Source organism: Callionymus lyra, chromosome 6, assembly GCF_982586985.1.
Source record: "Callionymus lyra chromosome 6, fCalLyr1.hap1.1, whole genome shotgun sequence".
Classification (NCBI taxonomy): Eukaryota; Metazoa; Chordata; class Actinopteri; order Syngnathiformes; family Callionymidae; genus Callionymus; species Callionymus lyra.
The window spans coordinates 35,899,231-35,920,834 of NC_141823.1; the positions used below are offsets into that span (position 1 = coordinate 35,899,231).

Consider the following 21,604-nt stretch of genomic DNA (forward strand, 5'->3'; position numbering starts at 1 on the left):
TGTTGGCAGTTTGAAGAGGTAAAAAAATAATAATATTGGAGTTTTGAAGAGGAAAAAAAAAAAATATTTTAATGTTGGAAGTTTGAAGAGTAAAAAAAATAATAATAATATTGGAGTTTTGAAGAGGTATATAAAAAATAATATTGGAGTTTTGAAGAGGAAAAAAAAAAGAAATCTTTTAATGTTGGAGTTTTGAAGAGGTAAAAAAATAATAATATTGGAGTTTTAAAGAGGTATAAAAAAATAATATTGGAGTTTTGAAGAGGAAAAAAAATAAATCTTTTAATGTTGGAGTTTTGAAGAGGAAAAAAAATATATAATAATATTGGAGTTTTGAAGAGGTATAAAAAAATAAAATAAATAAATGTTGGAGTTTTGAAGATGTAAAAAAAAAAGAAATCTTTTAATGTTGGAGTTTTGAAGAGGTAAAAAATAATAATATTGGAGTTTTGAAGAGGAAAAAAAAGAATTATTTTAATGTTGGAGTTTTGAAGAGGTAAAAAAAAAAAGAAATATTTTAATGTTGGAGTTTTGAAGAGGTTAAAAAAAAAAAATCTTTTAATGTTGGAGTTTTGACGAGGAAAAAAATAATAATAATATTGGAGTTTTGAAGAGTTATAAAAAAAATAATATTGGAGTTTTGAAGAGGAAAAAAAAAGAAATCTTTTAATGTTGGCGTTTTGAAGAGGTAAAAAAATTATAATATTGGAGTTTTGAATAGGAAAAAAAAAAAAAAAATTAATGTTGGAGTTTTGAAGTGGTAAAAAATAAGAAATCTTTTAAAGTTGGTGTTTTGAAGAGTTAAAAAAATAAATAAAAATTTTGGAGTTTTGAAGAGGTAAAAAAAATAGATATTTTAATGTTGGAGTTTTGAAGAGCTAAAAAAAAAAAATAATGTTGGAGTTTTGAAGAGGAAAAAAAAAAGATTTTTTTTAATATTGGAGTTTTGAAGAGGTGAAAAAAAAGAAATATTTTAATGTTGGAGTTTTGAAGAGGTAAAAAAAAAAAGAAATATTTTAATGTTGGAGTTTTGAAGAGGTTAAAAAAAAAGAAATCTTTTAATGTTGGAGTTTTGAAGAGGTAAAAAAATAATAATAACGTTGGAGTTTTGAAGAGAAAAAAAATATATATTTTAATGTTGGAGTTTTGAAGAGGAAAAAAAAAAATAATAATATTGGAGTTTTGAAGAGGTATAAAAAAAATAATATTGGAGTTTTGAAGAGGAAAAAAAAAAGAAATCTTTTAATGTTGGAGTTTTGAAGAGGTAAAAAAATAATAATAACGTTGGAGTTTTGAAGAGAAAAAAAAAAATATTTTAATGTTGGAGTTTTGAAGAGAAAAAAAAATAATAATAATGTTGGAGTTTTGAAGAGGTAAAACAAAAAAAGAATAATGTTGGAGTTTTGAAGATGTAAAAAAAAAAGAAATATTTAAATGTTGTAGTTTGGAAGAGGTATAAAAAAGAAATATTTTAATGTTGGAGTTTTGAAGAGGTAAAAAAATAAGAAATATTTTAATGTTGGAGTTTTGAAGTGGTAAAAAATAAGAAATCTTTTAAAGTTGGTGTTTTGAAGAGTTAAAAAAATAAATAAAAATGTTGGAGTTTTGAAGAGGTAAAAAAAATAGATATTTTAATGTTGGAGTTTTGAAGAGCTAAAAAAAAAAATAATGTTGGAGTTTTGAAGAGGAAAAAAAAAGATTTTTTTTAATATTGGAGTTTTTAAGAGGTGAAAAAAAAAGAAATATTTTAATGTTGGAGTTTTGAAGAAGTTAAAAAAAAAGAAATCTTTTAATGTTGGAGTTTTGAAGAGGTAAAAAAATAATAATAACGTTGGAGTTTTGAAGAGAAAAAATATATATATTTTAATGTTGGAGTTTTGAAGAGGAAAAAAAAAAATAATATTGGAGTTTTGAAGAGGTATAAAAAAATGATATTGGAGTTTTGAAGAGGAAAAAAAAAAGAAATCTTTTAACGTTGGCAGTTTGAAGAGGTAAAAAAATAATAATATTGGAGTTTTGAAGAGGAAAAAAAAAAAAAATTTAATGTTGGAAGTTTGAAGAGTAAAAAATAATAATAATATTGGAGTTTTGAAGAGGTATATAAAAAATAATATTGGAGTTTTGAAGAGGAAAAAAAAAAGAAATCTTTTAATGTTGGAGTTTTGAAGAGGTAAAAAAATAATAATATTGGAGTTTTGAAGAGGTATAAAAAAAATAATATTGGAGTTTTGAAGAGGAAAAAAAATAAATCTTTTAATGTTGGAGTTTTGTAGAGGAAAACACATAATAATAATATTGGAGTTTTGAAGAGGTATATAAAAAATAATATTGGAGTTTTGAAGAGGAAAAAAAAAAGAAATCTTTTAATGTTGGAGTTTTGAAGAGGTATAAAAAATATAATATTGGAGTTTTGAAGAGGTATAAAAAAAATAATATTGGAGTTTTGAAGAGGAAAAAAAAAAAAAATCTTTTAATGTTGGAGTTTTGAAGAGGAAAAAAAAAAGAAATCTTTTAATGTTGGAGTTTTGAAGAGGTAAAAAATAATAATATTGGAGTTTTGAAGAGGAAAAAAAATATATATTTTAATGTTGGAGTTTTGAAGAGGTAAAAAAAATTACGTTGGAGTTTTGAAGAGGTAAAAAAAAAAATAATAATGTGGAGTTTTGAAGAGGTAAAAAAAAAAAAGACATCTTTTAATGTTGGAGTTTTGAAGAGGTAAAAAAAAAAATAATGTTGCAGTTTTGAAGAGGAAAAAAAAAAGAAATCTTTTAACGTTGGAGTTTTGAAGAGGTAAAAAAATAATAATATTGGAGTTTTGAAGAGAAAAAAAAATATATATTTTAATGTTGGAGTTTTGAAGAGAAAAAAAATTATAATAATATTGGAGTTTTGAAGAGGTATAAAAAAATAATATTGGAGTTTTGAAGAGGTATACAAAAAATAATATTGGAGTTTTGAAGAGGAAAAAAAAAAGAAATCTTTTAATGTTGGAGTTTTGAAGAGGTAAAAAAATAATAATATTGGAGTTTTGAAGAGGAAAAAATATATATATTTTAATGTTGGAGTTTTGAAGAGGTAAAAAAATAATAATATTGGAGTTTTGAAGAGGTATACAAAAAATAATATTGGAGTTTTGAAGAGGAAAAAATATATATATTTTAATGTTGGAGTTTTGAAGAGGTAAAAAAAAATACGTTGGAGTTTTGAAGAGGTAAAAAAAATAATAATAATGTGGAGTTTTGAAGAGGTAAAAAAAAAGAAGATATATTTTAATGTTGGAGTTTTGAAAAGGTTAAAAAAAAAGAAATCTTTTAATGTTGGGGTTTGAAGAGGTAAAAAAAAAGAAGATATCTTTTAATGTTGGAATTTTGAAGAGGTTAAAAAAAAAGAAATCTTTAAATGTTGGAGTTTTGAAGAGGTAAAAAAAAAAAATAGTCTTTTAATGTTGGAGTTTTGAAGAGGTAAAAAAATAATAAAAATAATGTTGGAGTTTTGAAGAGAAAAAAAGAAGAAATCTTTTAATATTGGAGTTTTGAAGAGGTAAAAAAAAAAATCTTTTAATGTTGGAGTTTTGAAGAGGTAAAAAAATAATAATAATAACGTTGAAGTTTTGAAGAGAAAAAAAGAAGAAATCTTTTAATATTGGAGTTTTGAATAGGTAAAAAAAATAAAAATAATAATGTGGAGTTTTGAAGAGTTAAAAAAAAGACATCTTTTAATGTTGGAGTTTTGAATAGGTAAAAAAAATAAAAAAATAATGTGGAGTTTTGAAGAGCTAAAAAAAAAATAATGTTGGAGTTTTGAAGATGTAAAAAAAATAGAAATCTTTTAATGTTGGAGTTTTGAAGAGGTATAAAAAATTAAAATAAATAAATGTTGGAGTTTTGAAGATGTAAAAAAAAAAGAAATATTTTAATGTTGGAGTTTTGAAGAGGTAAAAAATAATAATATTGGAGTTTTGAAGAGGAAAGAAAATATATATTTTAATGTTGGAGTTTTGTAGAGGTAAAAAAAAAAATAATGTTGCAGTTTTGAAGAGGAAAAAAAAAAGAAATCTTTTAACGTTGGAGTTTTGAAGAGGTAAAAAAATAATAATATTGGAGTTTTGAAGAGAAAAAAATATATATATTTTAATGTTGGAGTTTTGAAGAGAAAAAAAATAATAATAATATTGGAGTTTTGAAGAGGTATAAAAAAATAATATTGGAGTTTTGAAGAGGTATACAAAAAATAATATTGGAGTTTTGAAGAGGAAAAAAAAAAGAAATCTTATAATGTTGGAGTTTTGAAGAGGAAAAAAAATAATAATATTGGAGTTTTGAAGAGGAAAAAATATATATATTTTAATGTTGGAGTTTTGAAGAGGTAAAAAAATAATAATATTGGAGTTTTGAAGAGGTATACAAAAAATAATATTGGAGTTTTGAAGAGGAAAAAATATATATATTTTAATGTTGGAGTTTTGAAGAGGTAAAAAAAATAATAATAATGTGGAGTTTTGAAGAGGTAAAAAAAAAGAAGATATATTTTAATGTTGGAGTTTTGAAAAGGTTAAAAAAAAAGAAATCTTTTAATGTTGGGGTTTGAAGAGGTAAAAAAAAAGAAGATATCTTTTAATGTTGGAGTTTTGAAGAGGTTAAAAAAAAAAGAAATCTTTTAATGTTGGAGTTTTGAAGAGGTAAAAAAAAAAAATAGTCTTTTAATGTTGGAGTTTTGAAGAGGTAAAAAAATAATAAAAATAATGTTGGAGTTTTGAAGAGAAAAAAAGAAGAAATCTTTTAATATTGGAGTTTTGAAGAGGTAAAAAAAAAAATCTTTTAATGTTGGAGTTTTGAAGAGGTAAAAAAATAATAATAATAACGTTGGAGTTTTGAAGAGAAAAAAAGAAGAAATCTATTAATATTGGAGTTTTGAATAGGTAAAAAAAATAAAAATAATAATGTGGAGTTTTGAAGAGTTAAAAAAAAAAGACATCTTTTAATGTTGGAGTTTTGAATAGGTAAAAAAAAATAAAAAAATAATGTGGAGTTTTGAAGAGCTAAAAAAAAAATAATGTTGGAGTTTTGAAGATGTAAAAAAAATAGAAATCTTTTAATGTTGGAGTTTTGAAGAGGTATAAAAAAAGAAATATTTTAATGTTGGAGTTTTGAAGAGGTAAAAAAATAAGAAGTATTTTAATGTTGGAGTTTTGAAGTGGTAAAAAATAAGAAATCTTTTAAAGTTGGTGTTTTGAAAAGTTAAAAAAAAAAAAAATAATGTTGGAGTTTTGAAGAGGTAAAAAAAATAGATATTTTAATGTTGGAGTTTTAAGAGGTAAAAAAAAAAGACATCTTTTAATGTTGCAGTTTTGAAGAGCTTAAAAAAAAAAGAAATATTTTAATGTTGCACTTTTGAAGAGGTTAAAAAAAAGAAATATTTTAATGTTTGAGTTTTGAAAAGGTTAAAAAAAAGAAATCTTTTAATGTTGGGGTTTTGAAGAGGTAAAAAAAAAGAAGATATCTTTTAATGTTGGAGTTTTGAAGAGGTTAAAAAAAAAGAAATCTTTTAATGTTGGAGTTTTGAAGAGGTAAAAAAAAAAAAGTCTTTTAATGTTGGAGTTTTGAAGAGGTAAAAAAATAATAATAATAATGTTGGAGTTTTGAAGAATTAAAACAAAAAAATAATAATGTTGGAGTTTTGAAGATGTAAAAAAAATAGAAATCTTTTAATGTTGGAGTTTTGAAGATGTAAAAAAAATATATATATTTTAATGTTGGAGTTTTGAAGAGGTATAAAAAAAGAAATATTTTAATGTTGGAGTTTTGAAGAGGTAAAAAAATAAGAAATATTTTAATGATGGAGTTTTGAAGTGGTAAAAAATAAGAAATCTTTTAAAGTTGGTGTTTTGAAAAGTTAAAAAAATAAATAATAATGTTGGAGTTTTGAAGAGGCAAAAAAATAAAAATAATAATGTGGAGTTTTGAAGAGTTAAAAAAAAAGACATCTTTTAATGTTGGAGTTTTGAATAGGTAAAAAAAATAAAAAAATAATGTGGAGTTTTGAAGAGCGAAAAAAAAAATAATGTTGGAGTTTTGAAGATGTAAAAAAAATAGAAATCTTTTAATGTTGGAGTTTTGAAGAGGTATAAAAAAAGAAATATTTTAATGTTGGAGTTTTGAAGAGGTAAAAAAATAAGAAGTATTTTAATGTTGGAGTTTTGAAGTGGTAAAAAATAAGAAATCTTTTAAAGTTGGTGTTTTGAAAAGTTAAAAAAAAAAATAATAATGTTGGAGTTTTGAAGAGGTAAAAAAAATAGATATTTTAATGTTGGAGTTTTAAGAGGTAAAAAAAAAAGACATCTTTTAATGTTGCAGTTTTGAAGAGCTTAAAAAAAAAAGAAATATTTTAATGTTGCACTTTTGAAGAGGTTAAAAAAAAGAAATATTTTAATGTTTGAGTTTTGAAAAGGTTAAAAAAAAGAAATCTTTTAATGTTGGGGTTTTGAAGAGGTAAAAAAAAAGAAGATATCTTTTAATGTTGGAGTTTTGAAGAGGTTAAAAAAAAAGAAATCTTTTAATGTTGGAGTTTTGAAGAGGTAAAAAAAAAAAAGTCTTTTAATGTTGGGGTTTGAAGAGGTAAAAAAATAATAATAATAATGTTGGAGTTTTGAAGAATTAAAACAAAAAAATAATAATGTTGGAGTTTTGAAGATGTAAAAAAAATAGAAATCTTTAAATGTTGGAGTTTTGAAGATGTAAAAAAAAAATATATATTTTAATGTTGGAGTTTTGAAGAGGTATAAAAAAAGAAATATTTTAATGTAGGAGTTTTGAAGAGGTAAAAAAATAAGAAATATTTTAATGATGGAGTTTTGAAGTGGTAAAAAATAAGAAATCTTTTAAAGTTGGTGTTTTGAAAAGTTAAAAAAATAAATAATAATGTTGGAGTTTTGAAGAGGCAAAAAAATAATAATAATAATGTTGGAGTTTTGAAGAGAAAAAAAGAAGAAATTAATGTTGGAGTTTTGAAGAGGTAAAAAAGAAAGAATTATTTTAATGTTGGAGTTTTGAAGAGGTAAAAAAAATAATAATAATAATTTATGTTGTAGTTTTAGAGAGGTAAAAAATAAATAATTCTTTTAATGTTGGAGTTTTGAAGAGGTAAAAAAAAAAAAAAAAATGTTGGAGTTTTGAAGAGGTAAAAAAAAAAAAAAATTAATGTTGGAGTTTTGAAGAGGTAAAAAAGAAAGAATTTTTTTAATGTTGGAGTTTTGAAGAGTTAAAAAAAAAAAAAAGAATTCATGTTGGAGTTTTAGAGAGGTAAAAAGGAAAGAATTCTTTTAATGTTGGACTTTTGAAGAGGTAAAAAAAGAAATAAATCTTTTAATTTTGGAGTTTTGAAGAGGTAAAAAAAAATTAAAAAAATGTTGGAGTTTTGAAGAGTTAGAAAAGAAAGAATTATTTTAATGTTTTAGTATTGAAGAGGTAAAAAAGAAAGCATTGTTTTAAAGTTGAAGTTTTGAAGAGGTAAAAAAAATAATAATAATAAATTAATGTTGGAGTTTTGAAGAGGTAAAACAAATAACAAATAAAATAATGTTGGAGTTTTGAAGAGGTAAAAAAAAAAAAAAAAATTATGTTGGAGTTTTAGAGAGGGAAAAAAAAAAAGTTGGACTTTTGAAGAGATAAAAAAAAATAAATTAATGTTGGAGTTTTGAAGAGGTAAAAAAAGAAAATCTTTTAATGTTGGAGTTTTGAAGAGGTAAAAAAAAATTGAAAAAAAATGTTGGAGTTTTGAATAGGTAAAAAAAATAAAAAAAATAATGTTGGAGTTTTGAAGATGTAAAAAAAATAGAAATCTTTTAATGTTGGAGTTTTGAAGAGGTATAAAAAAAGAAATATTTTAATGTTGGAGTTTTGAAGAGGTAAAAAAATAAGAAGTATTTTAATGTTGGAGTTTTGAAGTGGTAAAAAATAAGAAATCTTTTAAAGTTGGTGTTTTGAAAAGTTAAAAAAATAAATAATAATGTTGGAGTTTTGAAGAGGTAAAAAAAATAGATATTTTAATGTTGGAGTTTTAAGAGGTAAAAAAAAAAAAAAAGAAATTATGTTGGAGTTTTAGAGAGGGAAAAAAAAAAAAGTTGGACTTTTGAAGAGATAAAAAAAAAAAATTAATGTTGGAGTTTTGAAGAGGTAAAAAAAGAAAATCTTTTAATGTTGGAGTTTTGAAGAGGTAAAAAAAAATTGAAAAAAAAAGTTGGAGTTTTGAAGAGGTAAAAAAAATTAAAAAAATAATGTGGAGTTTTGAAGAGCTAAAAAAAAAATAATGTTGGAGTTTTGAAGATGTAAAAAAAATAGAAATCTTTTAATGTTGGAGTTTTGAAGAGGTTTAAAAAAAGAAATATTTTAATGTTGGAGTTTTGAAGAGGTAAAAAAATAAGAAGTATTTTAATGTTGGAGTTTTGAAGTGGTAAAAAATAAGAAATCTTTTAAAGTTGGTGTTTTGAAAAGTTAAAAAAATAAATAATAATGTTGGAGTTTTGAAGAGGTAAAAAAAAAGAAGATATATTTTAATGTTTGAGTTTTGAAAAGGTTAAAAAAAAGAAATCTTTTAATGTTGGGGTTTTGAAGAGGCAAAAAAAAAGAAGATATCTTTTAATGTTGGAGTTTTGAAGAGGTTAAAAAAAAAAGAAATCTTTTAATGTTGGAGTTTTGAAGAGGTAAAAAAATAATAATAATAATGTTGGAGTTTTGAAGAATTAAAACAAAAAAATAATAATGTTGGAGTTTTGAAGATGTAAAAAAAATAGAAATCTTTTAATGTTGGAGTTTTGAAGATGTTAAAAAAAAAAAAAAAATTTAATGTTGGAGTTTTGAAGAGGTATAAAAAAAGAAATATTTTAATGTTGGAGTTTTAAAGAGGTAAAAAAATAAGAAATGTTTTAATGATGGAGTTTTGAAGTGGTAAAAAATAAGAAATCTTTTAAAGTTGGTGTTTTGAAAAGTTAAAAAAATAAATAATAATGTTGGAGTTTTGAAGAGGCAAAAAAATAATAATAATAATGTTGGAGTTTTGAAGAGAAAAAAAGAAGAAATTAATGTTGGAGTTTTGAAGAGGTAAAAAAGAAAGAATTATTTTAATGTTGGAGTTTTGAAGAGGTAAAAAAAATAATAATAATAATTTATGTTGTAGTTTTAGAGAGGTAAAAAATAAATAATTATTTTAATTTTGGAGTTTTGAAGAGGTAAAAAAAATAATAATAATAATTTATGTTGTAGTTTTAGAGAGGTAAAAAATAAATAATTCTTTTAATGTTGGAGTTTTGAAGAGGTAAAAAAAAAAAAAAAATGTTGGAGTTTTGAAGAGGTAAAAAAAAAAAGAAATTAATGTTGGAGTTTTGAAGAGGTAAAAAAGAAAGACATTTTTTAATGTTGGAGTTTTGAAGAGTTAAAAAAAAAAAAAAAGAATTCATGTTGGAGTTTTAGAGAGGTAAAAAAGAAAGAATTATTTTAATGTTGGACTTTTGAAGAGGTAAAAAAAGAAATAAATCTTTTAATTTTGGAGTTTTGAAGAGGTAAAAAAAAATTAAAAAAATGTTGGAGTTTTGAAGAGTTAGAAAAGAAAGAATTATTTTAATGTTTTAGTATTGAAGAGGTAAAAAAGAAAGCATTGTTTTAAAGTTGAAGTTTTGAAGAGGTAAAAAAAATAATAATAATAAATTAATGTTGGAGTTTTGAAGAGGTAAAACAAATAACAAATAAAATAATGTTGGAGTTTTGAAGAGGTAAAAAAAAAAAAAAAAATTATGTTGGAGTTTTAGAGAGGTAAAAAAAAAAAAGTTGGACTTTTGAAGAGATAAAAAAAAAGAAATTAATGTTGGAGTTTTGAAGAGGTAAAAAAAAAGTTGGACTTTTGAAGAGGTAAAAAAGAAAGAATTATTTTAATGTTGGAGTTTTGAAGAGGTAAAACAAATAAAAAATAAAATAATGTTGGAGTTTTGAAGAGGAAAAAAAGAAAGAATTCTTTTAATGTTGGAGTTTTGAAGAGGTAAAAAAAAAAAAAAAAATTATGTTGGAGTTTTAGAGAGGTAAAAAAAAAGTTGGACTTTTGAAGAGGTAAAAAAGAAAGAATTCTTTTAATGTTGGAGTTTTGAAGAGGTAAAAAAAAAAAAAACGTTGGAGTTTTGAAGAGGTAAAAAAAGAAATAAATCTTTTAATGTTGGAGTTATGAAGAGGTAAAAAAAAAAAAAAAAATTATGTTGGAGTTTTAGAGAGGTAAAAAAAAAAAAGTTGGACTTTTGAAGAGGTAAAACAAATAAAAAAAATGTTGGAGTTTTGAAGAGGTAAAACGAAAAAAAAGAAAAATGTTGGAGTTTTGAAGAGGTAAAACGAAAAAAAAGAAAAATGTTGGAGTTTTGAAGAGGTAAAAAAAAAAAAAAATTATGGAGTTTTGAAGAGGTAAAAAAAAAGTTGGACTTTTGAAGAGGTAAAAAAGAAAGAATTATTTTAATGGAGTTATGAAGAGGTAAAAAAAAATAAAAAAAAATGTTGGAGTTTTGAAGAGGTAAAAAAAAAAATTATGTTGGATTTTTAGAGGGGTAAATAAAAAAAAAGTTGGACTTTCGAAGAGGTAAAAAAAGAAAGAATTCTTTTAATGTTGGAGTTTTGAAGAGGTAAAAAAATTAAATTAAAAAAATGTTGGAGTTTTGAAGAGTTAGAAAAGAAAGAATTATTTTAATGTTTTAGTATTGAAGAGGTAAAAAAGAAAGCATTGTTTTAAAGTTGAAGTTTTGAAGAGGTAAAAAAAATAATAATAATAAATTAATGTTGGAGTTTTAGAGAGGTAAAAAATAAATAATTATTTAATGTTGGAGTTTTGAAGAGGAAAAAAATAAAAAAAATAACGTTGGAGTTTAAGAGAGGTAAAAAAGAAAGAATTATTTTAATGTTGGAGTTTTGAAGAGGTAAAAAAGAAAGAATTCTTTTAATGTTGGATTTTTGAAGAGGTAAAAAAAAAAAAAAATTATGTTGGAGTTTTAGAGAGGTCAAACAGAAAGAATTATTTTAATGTTGGAGTTTTGAAGAGGTAAAAAAGAAAGAATTATTTTAATGTTGGAGTTATGAAGAGGTAAAAAAGAAAGAATTCTTTTAATGTTGGAGTTTTGAAAAGGTAAAAAAAATAATAATAATAATAAATAGTGTTGGAGTTTTAGAGAGGTAAAAAAGAAATAATTATTTTAATGTTGGAGTTTTGAAGAGGTAAAAAAGAAAGAATTCTTTTAATGTTGGAGTTTTGAAGAAGTAAAAAAGAAAAAAATATTTTAATTTTGGAGTTTTGAAGAGGTAAAAAAATAAATAAAAATGGTTGAGTTTTGAAGGGGTAAAAAAATAAATAAATATTTTAATGTTGGACTTTTGAAGAGGTAAAAAAGAAAGAATTCCTTTAATGTTGGAGTTTTGAAGAGGTAAAAATATATATATATATATATGTTGGAGTTTTAGAGAGGTAAAAAAGAAAGAATTATTTTAACGTTGGAGTTTTGAAGAGGTAAAAAAGAAAGAATTCTTTTAATGTTGGAGTTTTTGGTGGCCAGGGATCCTTTCATGTTTGTCTTTGACAACAAGGAGGATATGCAAATGTTTATGAGAGTGTCTTGATCGGATAGATCCGAGAGATTGTGCTGAATGTATTTTAGATGCTTGTGAGTCGGTGAGTTGTCTTTGTATTCAACTGTTGGGGAATTTGTAAATAAAGTGGGTTTGTACTTGTTTTGTTATGAAATTGAATTGTTTCTTCATGAAAGTTGTTTTGTCATAAACCAAGTTAACCACTGACACCTTGGATGCAATATGTATAAACAGGTCTCTCTTGAAAAAATAAATAAAGGTTAATGATGCAAAATAGAAAATAAAACTGCACAAACAAACAATTTACACATCTTGATTTTAGAGCATCTATGATTTTTATGGCAATCAAAATTATATTAAAGATTTTGATTTACAAAAAAGTTTGATACCTGAATAAAAACATTTAAATTCCAAACTAGCAAGAATGACAGTAAATATATAAAGTCTTAATAAAAGATACATTCTCGAAATGTATACTCAAAACAAAATAAGGGTAAAAGCCTAATAAACATGTTTCCTGATGACAGTGTTTCATATTAAAAAAATTAATCGTAATATAATCCACGCCTAATTACTGGATATTTTCTCCTAACTCGTTCATTTAAGTACGAACAAATATTTCGTAGTGATTGTAGTCAAAGTTTATATTTAGATTCAATTATTCTCTGTCCAAACATTGATCTAACTGTGTTATACAAACAAGTATTTGTTTAGAAATAACTGGAAATAATTGATCCAAAAATTAGCTTCACTAGTATTCAAAGTAGCATTTGATGATGTACAAAATAGTTTTATCAACGCTCGTAGTTAATTCATTTTCATTAAAGTTCATTTTTATTATACACATTACTCCCATCTAGTGACCATTTAGTATAACTACATCGATTATTCTAAATAAATTAGTTGGAATATTCTGTATTTTTAAATCTACAACAATTTGGAGTACAATTACTGTATGCAGACATAGAAATAAATGTGACTGTGTTCTTGTACACACTGAATGTTTTTATTAACACACCATAATAAATAAAACCACTTCTGTAAAAAAAGAAAATGTTCTTTGTTTTGCAACATTGGATCCTCCAATTTTTAATGAAGAAGACGAGGGTGAGAGGCTTTGATGCCCAGTGTCGATGCTTAACAGAAGAGTGACTAATTTATATTTTAATGTTTAAGTTTTGAAGAGGTAAAAAAAAAAAAAAAAAAAAGTTTAATGTTGGAGATTTGAAGATGAAAAAACAAACAAAATTGTTTTTAATGTTGGAGTTTTGAAGAGGTAAAAAAAAAGAAACATTTTTTTTTTTAATGTTGGAGTTTTGCTCCATGCTCAGTTTTGTGGGCGTGTTAGTACGCCAATTTAGTGTGCATGGCGCACAGACGTACTAAAAATACTAACTTTGAGTACGCTAGAATGCGATTTGAGACACAGCAATGCTGAATCAAATTTTTACAATGCTGATGTGATGATCAGTCACAATATAGACAATGCTGACTTAAAATTATGCTTGACTTGTAGGGGAGTACCGGTAGTTATACATTACTGTCACCGGGGGACCTGAGCCGGTGCCTGGCCATTGCTCCCCTGGGCTCATGCGGTGGCACTCGACCCGGCTACTGGCCATGTCCGCAGGGTATTGGGGGGGGCTCCGCCGCCGCTGCTGTGGTGGATCCCTATCTCCTTGACTCGGTCCCCTGCTATGGACTTGGTGGCAGCCTGACGGTCTGGGGGTCTTCCGTGGCCCGGCCTGGCCCCGGGGCCCTATCCCCTGACTGGTTCTTCTGGCTGTCCCTCTGCCTCCGTGCCTGCGCCTGGTGCCTCCCCCTCTCTGCTTCCTCAGTCGTCCTCGCCTGTGCTTGCCCTCTCACGCCCCCCGTGGTGGTCCGCCTTCTCGCTGGTGTTTGGGGTTGGCTCTGGTGGTTATCTCGCCTGCCGGGTCCTGGTCTCCCGCGGGTTCCTGCTGCAGCTTGGGCCCCTGTGTCTGGATCCTGCTGTGCTAGGTATGTGCCCTCTGGCCTGGCTATTTCAACCCCCCCCTCTCCCCTCTATATATCTTCACCCGTCACCAGAGTCTGTATACCTGTGTATTGTATACATTTGTCCCAAATCCACACCTTTTTATTTCTCTCCCGGAGCCCCAGGGATCCATCTCCAGAGCTGCTGCTGATCCAGGGATCCACCTCCAGAGCTGCTGCTGATCCAGGATCTTCACCACGTCATCAGATCCCGAGTTCTCTCCAGCACCCCCATGGACCCTCCTACACTCTCCTCTTTTCTCTCACTATATCCTCCCTCACTCCTCTCCTTATCCATCTGTCTACCCCCCCATCCTTCCTCCCAGCCGGTCAAAGCGGCAGGCCGTCAACAAGGAGTCTGGTTCCGCTCTAGGTTTCTGCTCACTGTACAGTGTTTTGTTTCTTGCTCTTTGTTGAATTGCTGGGATCTATTTTTCCTTAATCAACCGTAGTCTTATTTCAACTGTATAGTGTCTTGAGATAACTTTGTTATGATAAGACACTTTAAATAAAATTGAATTGAATTGAATAGTTAGTTTTCAAAGGACATTAACACCGTCACTGCTGTAGGACTATAAGATGTTTTCCCACACCTGTTATGATTATTTTTTAATCTTGAGCATAACCAAAGTCTTTATATCCTATACATATAATACATTCACCTGTTAAGGTAAGGTATGGTAAAACTGTATTGATCCCTCAGGAGAAATTGTTTTTTTTCATAAAAAAATAAATCGAAATTATATTTTGCATAGTTACCAGACCAGAGCGTCGAGGGGCGTTAAAGTTAGTGTGGCTGGGTGGTGTTGATTCATTTAAACATACTTTATCATCTATAGACAGCCAGGTTTTGGTTAAGCAGAATAAGTCAATGTTTTTTATCTGATATGAGTTCATTAATAAGTGCAGCTTTTGAGGACAGGGATCCGATATTCAACAATCCACACTTAATTCTCCTGTCCTGTACACTAGAAGGGGAAGAATGTATTTGAATTAGATTTGCTTTAACAACTCTTATACTGCAGACATTTGTTCTTGGTTTTATTAAACAGGGCTGCCTCCTGATCTGCGCTCTCAGTTGTCATGAGTTGTAATGATGAATATTTGTTATAAGAGAACAATTGTTTCAATTGTATTGAAGCATAAATGTTTGCTATTTACCAATTAGTGTTAAATATTAGTTGTATTGATAATGACAAAATGGGGACACTTGAAAAAAAAGAATGCCCCCTACTGTTAAGTCTTTCTGTAAGTTTGTTTATTGGATATAATGAATAGTTTTAGTAGCACTAGAGGGCAGCAGAGAGTACAAGTTGCTTTGCGTGCAGGTGGAGAGAGAGGACGAGCTAATGAGCTCACCTGTGCAGGTGAAGCTTCTGTCTACAGAGCATGACTGCAGCCAAGGTAATGTTAACTCTTCTGTTAAATTGTTCTCATTTGGAGAGAATATCTAAGGATTATTGACATAAACGTGTGGTGTGACTGCAGTTCACACTTTTAATGATGTCGTCATTAAGTAGAAAAATGATTAATGACATACATGACCTTTAGATCGTCCAGCTCTTTCTGGAGGACCCCCTGTGTTTCCAGACATCAGAGACAAGTAAGTTTAGATAAAAGTTCCTTTTAATTCACTAAGATTCTCACCGATGCTCATCAATGAAGATTTATTTTCTTCCATCACCTTTTCCTAATTAATAAGAGTCAAATGTTATCAAACAAGATTCAGACTAGAATCTGATTCATTATGAATTAAACATATTTAAACTTGGGTAGGTAACAATTTCACTGTAACAAAATTAATTTAATGAGTTAGATTAAAAATACTGGAAAGGAAAATCAATTCTTACATACCTCTGGTCTTCTTCTGTGGTCTTTTTTGTCTGGTTAAGAAGAAAATAAGTAAAACAAACCTGCCCAGATGTTCATAAATCAATGTACAAATGAGATTTCATTGGACTTTTACCTCTTTGTCTTTTTATAAACAAAACTACAGAACATGTGATCAGTAGAACGATCATAATCACAGCAACAATAATTCCAGCCACTTCTCCTGGTGTCAAACCTTCTCGACATACAGAGTCAGAAGAAATGGTTCCTTCTCGTAGATATGTTGAACATCTACAAAGACAAGTGGAGACAATTTAGAAGAAAACATCTGGAGCAAACATTTGTGAAGCTTCACTCACTGTTTGTGATCCTGACATGACGTGAACGTTCCATTTGAAAATGTTCTTCACTGCAGGTTCCACACTCAGTGTCTGTGGAGGACGTTCCTGTGAAGAACATTGTGTGTGTCTTATAGTTTCTGCACTCTTGCATTTCACATGTTGGATGTGAAACTCACCTGCTCTGATGATGAACCGTCCTGGTTCACATGTGGAGTGTTGCTGTGCTGCCACACATGTGTCCACTGAGCCGTCCACACAGAAAAAACCCTCCAGAGGTTCACACTTGGTGTTTGCTGTGAAGGTACATGATCTGATCTCTCTCAGTCCTGTTAGTCAATAACAAATTCTACATCAAATCTACATACTGACCAACTCATCATTCTAGTGATGAACAAACTTTACCTTCAGTAGAGACGAGACACTTGAAACGATGTTTCTCTCCGTTATATTTGTTCATGTAAGTTCCATCATCACAGTCAGTGCAGGACGTACCTTGAAATTCTATACAATCAACTCTTACTTTGTTACCTGTTAGACAAATAAATAAATCAGTAGTTTAAGTGAAAGTTTGAGACTTGATCCCACTATTGTCTGAGAACTGATAATGAAGTCTCGACCACTTCTTACTTAAAATCAATATAAGTCATAAATCAACACTTCGAGGACTAAGACTGGATCTTACCTGGAAAACACTTTGGACAACATTCTTCTCCTTCATCTGTCCTCAACACATATTCAGTTGAGTGACAGGTGAGTGTGTTTACCTCCGTTATAGTAGAAAACAACTGTATAAACAAAACAACATAAATCACTGATCAAAGAAATAATGCTCAGTTGTTCATGCAAATATTTAACACTGACAAAAGAGCGACTGATATTTAAATCAAAATAAATGGTATATTTTTCTTTCTTTAAATCGTATTATCCTATTGACATACTTTACATTATACTTCACAGTTTTAACAAGATAAAGGACTGATTCCTGGTTTTACCTTCAACAAAATACCTTCATATTAAGAACATGTTATAGAATCACACACACAGTAACTATTCTGGTTGAAGATCACACTAAATGTTTTACTACAAATAATCTCACAGTGAAAATTGTATCATATAAAAACAAAACTCACCAGTAAAGGAAGAATCGACATAAATCCACTCGTCATGTTTTCAGGACTTTATCCAGAATTAATTCATGAACTCTGGTTTAAAAACATCTGTCAACAAGGAACATCTGGAGTGAAAAAAATTCAAAAGGATTCAACTGAAATCATGTTTGTTTTTTACCTTTATACTTCATTTGGACCTTTGACTGCTATAAACACTGTAGGTTGTCAGTGAAAAAAAAGATAATAATCTTCAATATCAATGTCAGTTGGATTCTGTTTCTATCTCATCCATGCACACATTGTTAATATTTAAACTCTAACAAATATAAAGTTGAAAATGTTGATCTGCTAATTTATTTGGAAATACATTTACTTTCTATAAAAACAAAAACATTTTACCTGGTGACTCTACTTTGCTCCTGGTCCTTTGTGACGCTGAATACAGGAAAAAAACGTTTAAATCTTTAACATCCTGGTCCTTGTCTTACATTAGAAACACAACACTACACAACATCTACACACTTTTACTTGCTCACCATTTCCCTGAGAAAATTCAAAAGGTTACAATCTTATCGGTTGTGTTGGTTCTGACCCTGCAGCGTCTTCCTGAAAGTCTTGTGGAGTCAGTTCTAGAATCAAAGTTCACAACATTTAAAGGAGGAGAGACAGAGTTAATGTTTCATCTTGTCGCACATGCGCAGATGGATCATGGTTTACTGACGCTAAAATAATGTATAATATATCTACACGCGCAAACATAAAACGAATGCGCACGCGCACACATAAAACGAATGCGCACGCGCAAACATAAAACGAATGCGCACGCGCACACATAAAATGAATGCGCACGCGCAAACATAAAACGAATGCGCACACATTAAAATGAAGAGACTTTAATAAACAACAACATGTACCTCTGCTCCTTTCAGCTGCTATCATTGATAGCTTCGTAGATTCTTCTGCGTCTGACTGCTCTCCTCCTACCGTAACATCTTCACAAAAGCGCAAGTTTTTTTTTTATAGTTGCGGTTGTCGTAGTGACTTTGACTGTTATAAACCACCATGTAGGTGGACAACGCATGTGCAAATGCATCGTTTCCAACTTTGTGTACTGTACTGACACTAATATATAAACAATTTCCCAAAGGAGACCTCCTGAGGGATCAATAAAGTTTTACCTTACCTTACCTTACCTTATATAATGTTTTTCCATCATATTTGTCCATCATGACGAGTGCCATGGATCATACATGAACACACATGTTTAATGATAAATATTTGTTACCAGAGAACAATTGTTTCAACTGTAATGAAGCATAAATGTTTGCTATTTACCAATTAGTATTAAATATTAGCAATATTGATGTTTGAGACAAAATGGGGACACTTGAAAAAAAGAATGACCCACACTGTTAAGTCTTAAACAGTGTGGGTCACTGTTAAGAGGGCAGCAGAGAGTACAAGTTGCTTTGCATGCAGGTGGAGAGAGAGGACGAGCTAATGAGATCACCTGTGCAGATGAAGCTTATGTCTACAGAGCATGACTGCAGCCAAGGTAATGTTAACTCTTCTGTTAAATTGTTCTCATTTGGAGAGAATATCCAAGGATTATGGACATAAACTTGTAGTGTGACTGCAGTTCACACTTTTAATGATGTCGTCATTAAGTAGAAAAATGATTAATTACATACATGACCTTAATAATTGATCCAGATCTACTGTATGTTCATGTGTCAAAAACATTAAAAAAAAAGAAATCTTTATATTTTGGAGTTTTGAAGAGGTAAAAAAATAATAATAATAATAATTTAGGAGTTTTGAAGAGGTAGAAAAAAAAAGAAATGTTTTAATGTTGGAGTTTTAGGAGGTACAAATAAAATAAATCTTTTAATGTTGGAGTTTTGAAGAGATAAAAAAATAATAATAATAATGTTGCAGTTTTGAAGAGAAAAAAAGAAGAAATCTTTTAATGTTGGAGTTTTGAAGAGGTAAAAAAATATATATATATATATGTTGGAGTTTTAGTAGAGGAAAAAAAAATGAATGTTGGAGTTTTGAAGAGGTAAGAAAAAAGAAATATTTTAATGTTGGAGTTTTGAAGAGGTAAAACAAATATATATTTTAATGGTGGAGTTTTGAAGAGGTAAAAGAAAAGAAATATTTAAATGTTGGAGTTTTGAAGAGTTAAAAAAAAGAAATATTTTATCGTAGGAGTTTTGAAGAGGTAAAAAAAAAGAAATCTTTTAACGTTGAAGTTTTGAAGAGGAAAAAAAAAAATCTTTTAATGTTGGAGTTTTGAAGAGGTAAAAAAATAATAATATTGGAGTTTTGAAAAGGAAAAAATATATATATTTTAATGTTGGAGTTTTGAAGAGGAAAAAAAAAAATCTTTTAATGTTGGAGTTTTGAATAGGTAAAAAAAAAAAAATATTGGAGTTTTGAAGAGGAAAAAAAAAAGAAATCTTTTAATGTTGGAGGTTTGAAGAGGTAAAAAAAAAAAAAACTTTTAATGTTGGAGTTTTGAAGAGGTAAAAAAAAAATAATAATAATGTTGGAGTTTTGAAGAGAAAAAAAGAAGAATTCTTTTAATATCGGAGTTTTGAATAGGTAAAAAAATTAAAAGAAATAAATGTTGGAGTTTTGAAGATGTAAAAAATAAGAAATCTTTTAATGTTGGAGTTTTGAAGAGGTAAAAAAAAAGAAATATTTTAATGTTGGAGTTTTGAAGAGGCTAAAAAAAAGAAATATTTTAATGTTGGAGTTTTGAAGAGGTAAAAAATAAAAAATAAAAAATAAAAAAAATGTTGGAGTTTTGAATATGTAAAAAAAAAGAAATCTTTTAATGTTGGAGTTTTGAAGAGGTAAAAAAATAATAATAACGTTGGAGTTTTGAAGAGAAAAAAAGAAGAAATCTTTTAATATTGGAGTTTTGAATAGGTAAAAAAAATAAAAAAATAATGTGGAGTTTTGAAGAGATAAAAAAAAGAAGACATCTTTTAATGTTGGAGTTTTGAAGAGCTAAAAAAAAAATAATGTTGTAGTTTTGAAGAGGAAAAAAACAAAAATAATAATGTTGGAGTTTTGAAGAGGTAAAACAAAAAAAGAATAATGTTGGAGTTTTGAAGATGTAAAAAAAATAGAAATATTTTAATGTTGGAGTTTGGAAGATGTAAAAAAAATATATATATTTTAATGTTGGAGTTTTGAAGTGGTAAAAAATAAGAAATCTTTTAAAGTTGGTGTTTTGAAGAGTTAAAAACATAAATAATAATGTTGGAGTTTTGAAGAGGTAAAAAAAAGAGATATTTTGATGTTGGAGTTTTGAAGAGCTAAAAAAAAAAAAATAATGTTGGAGTTTTGAAGATGAAAAAAAAAAGATTTTTTTTAATATTGGAGTTTTTAAGAGGTGAAAAAAAAAGAAATCTTTTGCTGTTGGAGTTTTGAAGAGCTAAAAAAAAAATAATAACGTTGGAGTTTTGAAGAGGAAAAAAAAAAAAATCTTTTAATGTTGGAGTTTTGAAGAGGTAAAAAAAAATAAATCTTTTAATGTTGGAGTTTTGAAGAGGTTAAAAAAATAAATCTTTTAATGTTGGAGTTTTGAAGAGGTAAAAAAAAAAGAAATCTTTTAATGTTGGAGTTTTGAAGAGGTAAAAAAAATTAAAAAAATAATATTCGAGTTTTGAAGAAAGTTGGAGTTTTGAAGAGGTAAAAAAAAAATGAATGTTGGAGTTTTGAAGAGGTAAAAAAAAAGATTTTTTTTAATGTTGGAGTTTTGAAGAGGATAAAAAAAAAGAAATCTTTTAATGTTGGAGTTTTGAAGAGGTAAAAAAAAAAAAAATGAAAGTTGGAGTTTTGAAGAGGTAAAAAAAAAAATGAATGTTGGAGTTTTGAAGAGGTAAAAAAAAAGATTTTTTTTAATGTTGGAGTTTTGAAGAGGTAAAAAAAATAAATAAATTACTCTTCGAGTTTTGAAGATGTAAAAAAAAAAGAAATCTTTTAATGTTGGAGTTTTAGGAGGTAAAAATAAAATAAATATTTTAATGTTGAAGTTTTGAAGAGGCAAAAAAAAAAGAAATATTTTAATGTTGGAGTTTTGAAGAGGTAAAAAAAATAAATAAATTACTCTTCGAGTTTTGAAGATGTAAAAAAAAAAGAAATCTTTTAATGTTGGAGTTTTAGGAGGTAAAAATAAAATAAATATTTTAATGTTGAAGTTTTGAAGAGGCAAAAAAAAAAGAAATATTTTAATGTTGGAGTTTTGAAGAGGTAAAAAAAAAAAATGATGTTGGAGTTTTGAAGAGGTAAAAAAAAAGAAATATTTTAATGTTGGAGTTTTGAAGAGGTAAATAAAATAAATCTTTTAGTGTTATAGTTTTAAGAGGTAAAACAAATAGATAACTTTAAATGTTGGAGTTTTGAAGAGGTAAAAAAAAAAGATTTTTTTTAATGTTGGAGTTTTGAAGAGGATAAAAAAAAAATATATTTTAATGTTGAAGTTTTGAAGAGGCAAAAAAAAAAGAAATATTTTAATGTTGGAGTTTTGAAGAGGTAAAAAAAAAAAATGATGTTGGAGTTTTGAAGAGGTAAAAAAAAAGAAATATTTTAATGTTGGAGTTTTGAAGAGGTAAATAAAATAAATCTTTTAGTGTTATGGTTTTAAGAGGTAAAACAAATAGATAACTTTAAATGTTGGAGTTTTGAAGAG

At 27.2% G+C, this 21,604-nt stretch overlaps 1 long non-coding RNA gene across 1 annotated transcript; it reads right to left on the reverse strand.

Annotated features, from left to right (window-relative positions):
• Positions 1-16,232: 16,232 nt before the first annotated feature.
• Positions 16,233-17,491, reverse strand: LOC148078946 (uncharacterized). The gene is made up of 5 exons (XR_015711406.1): positions 17,436-17,491; positions 17,299-17,334; positions 16,921-17,024; positions 16,473-16,575; positions 16,233-16,318 (listed from the first exon to the last, which is right to left on the reverse strand). It is a non-coding gene; the product is annotated as an uncharacterized LOC148078946 (long non-coding RNA).
• Between the last annotated feature and the right edge of the window lie 4,113 nt (positions 17,492-21,604).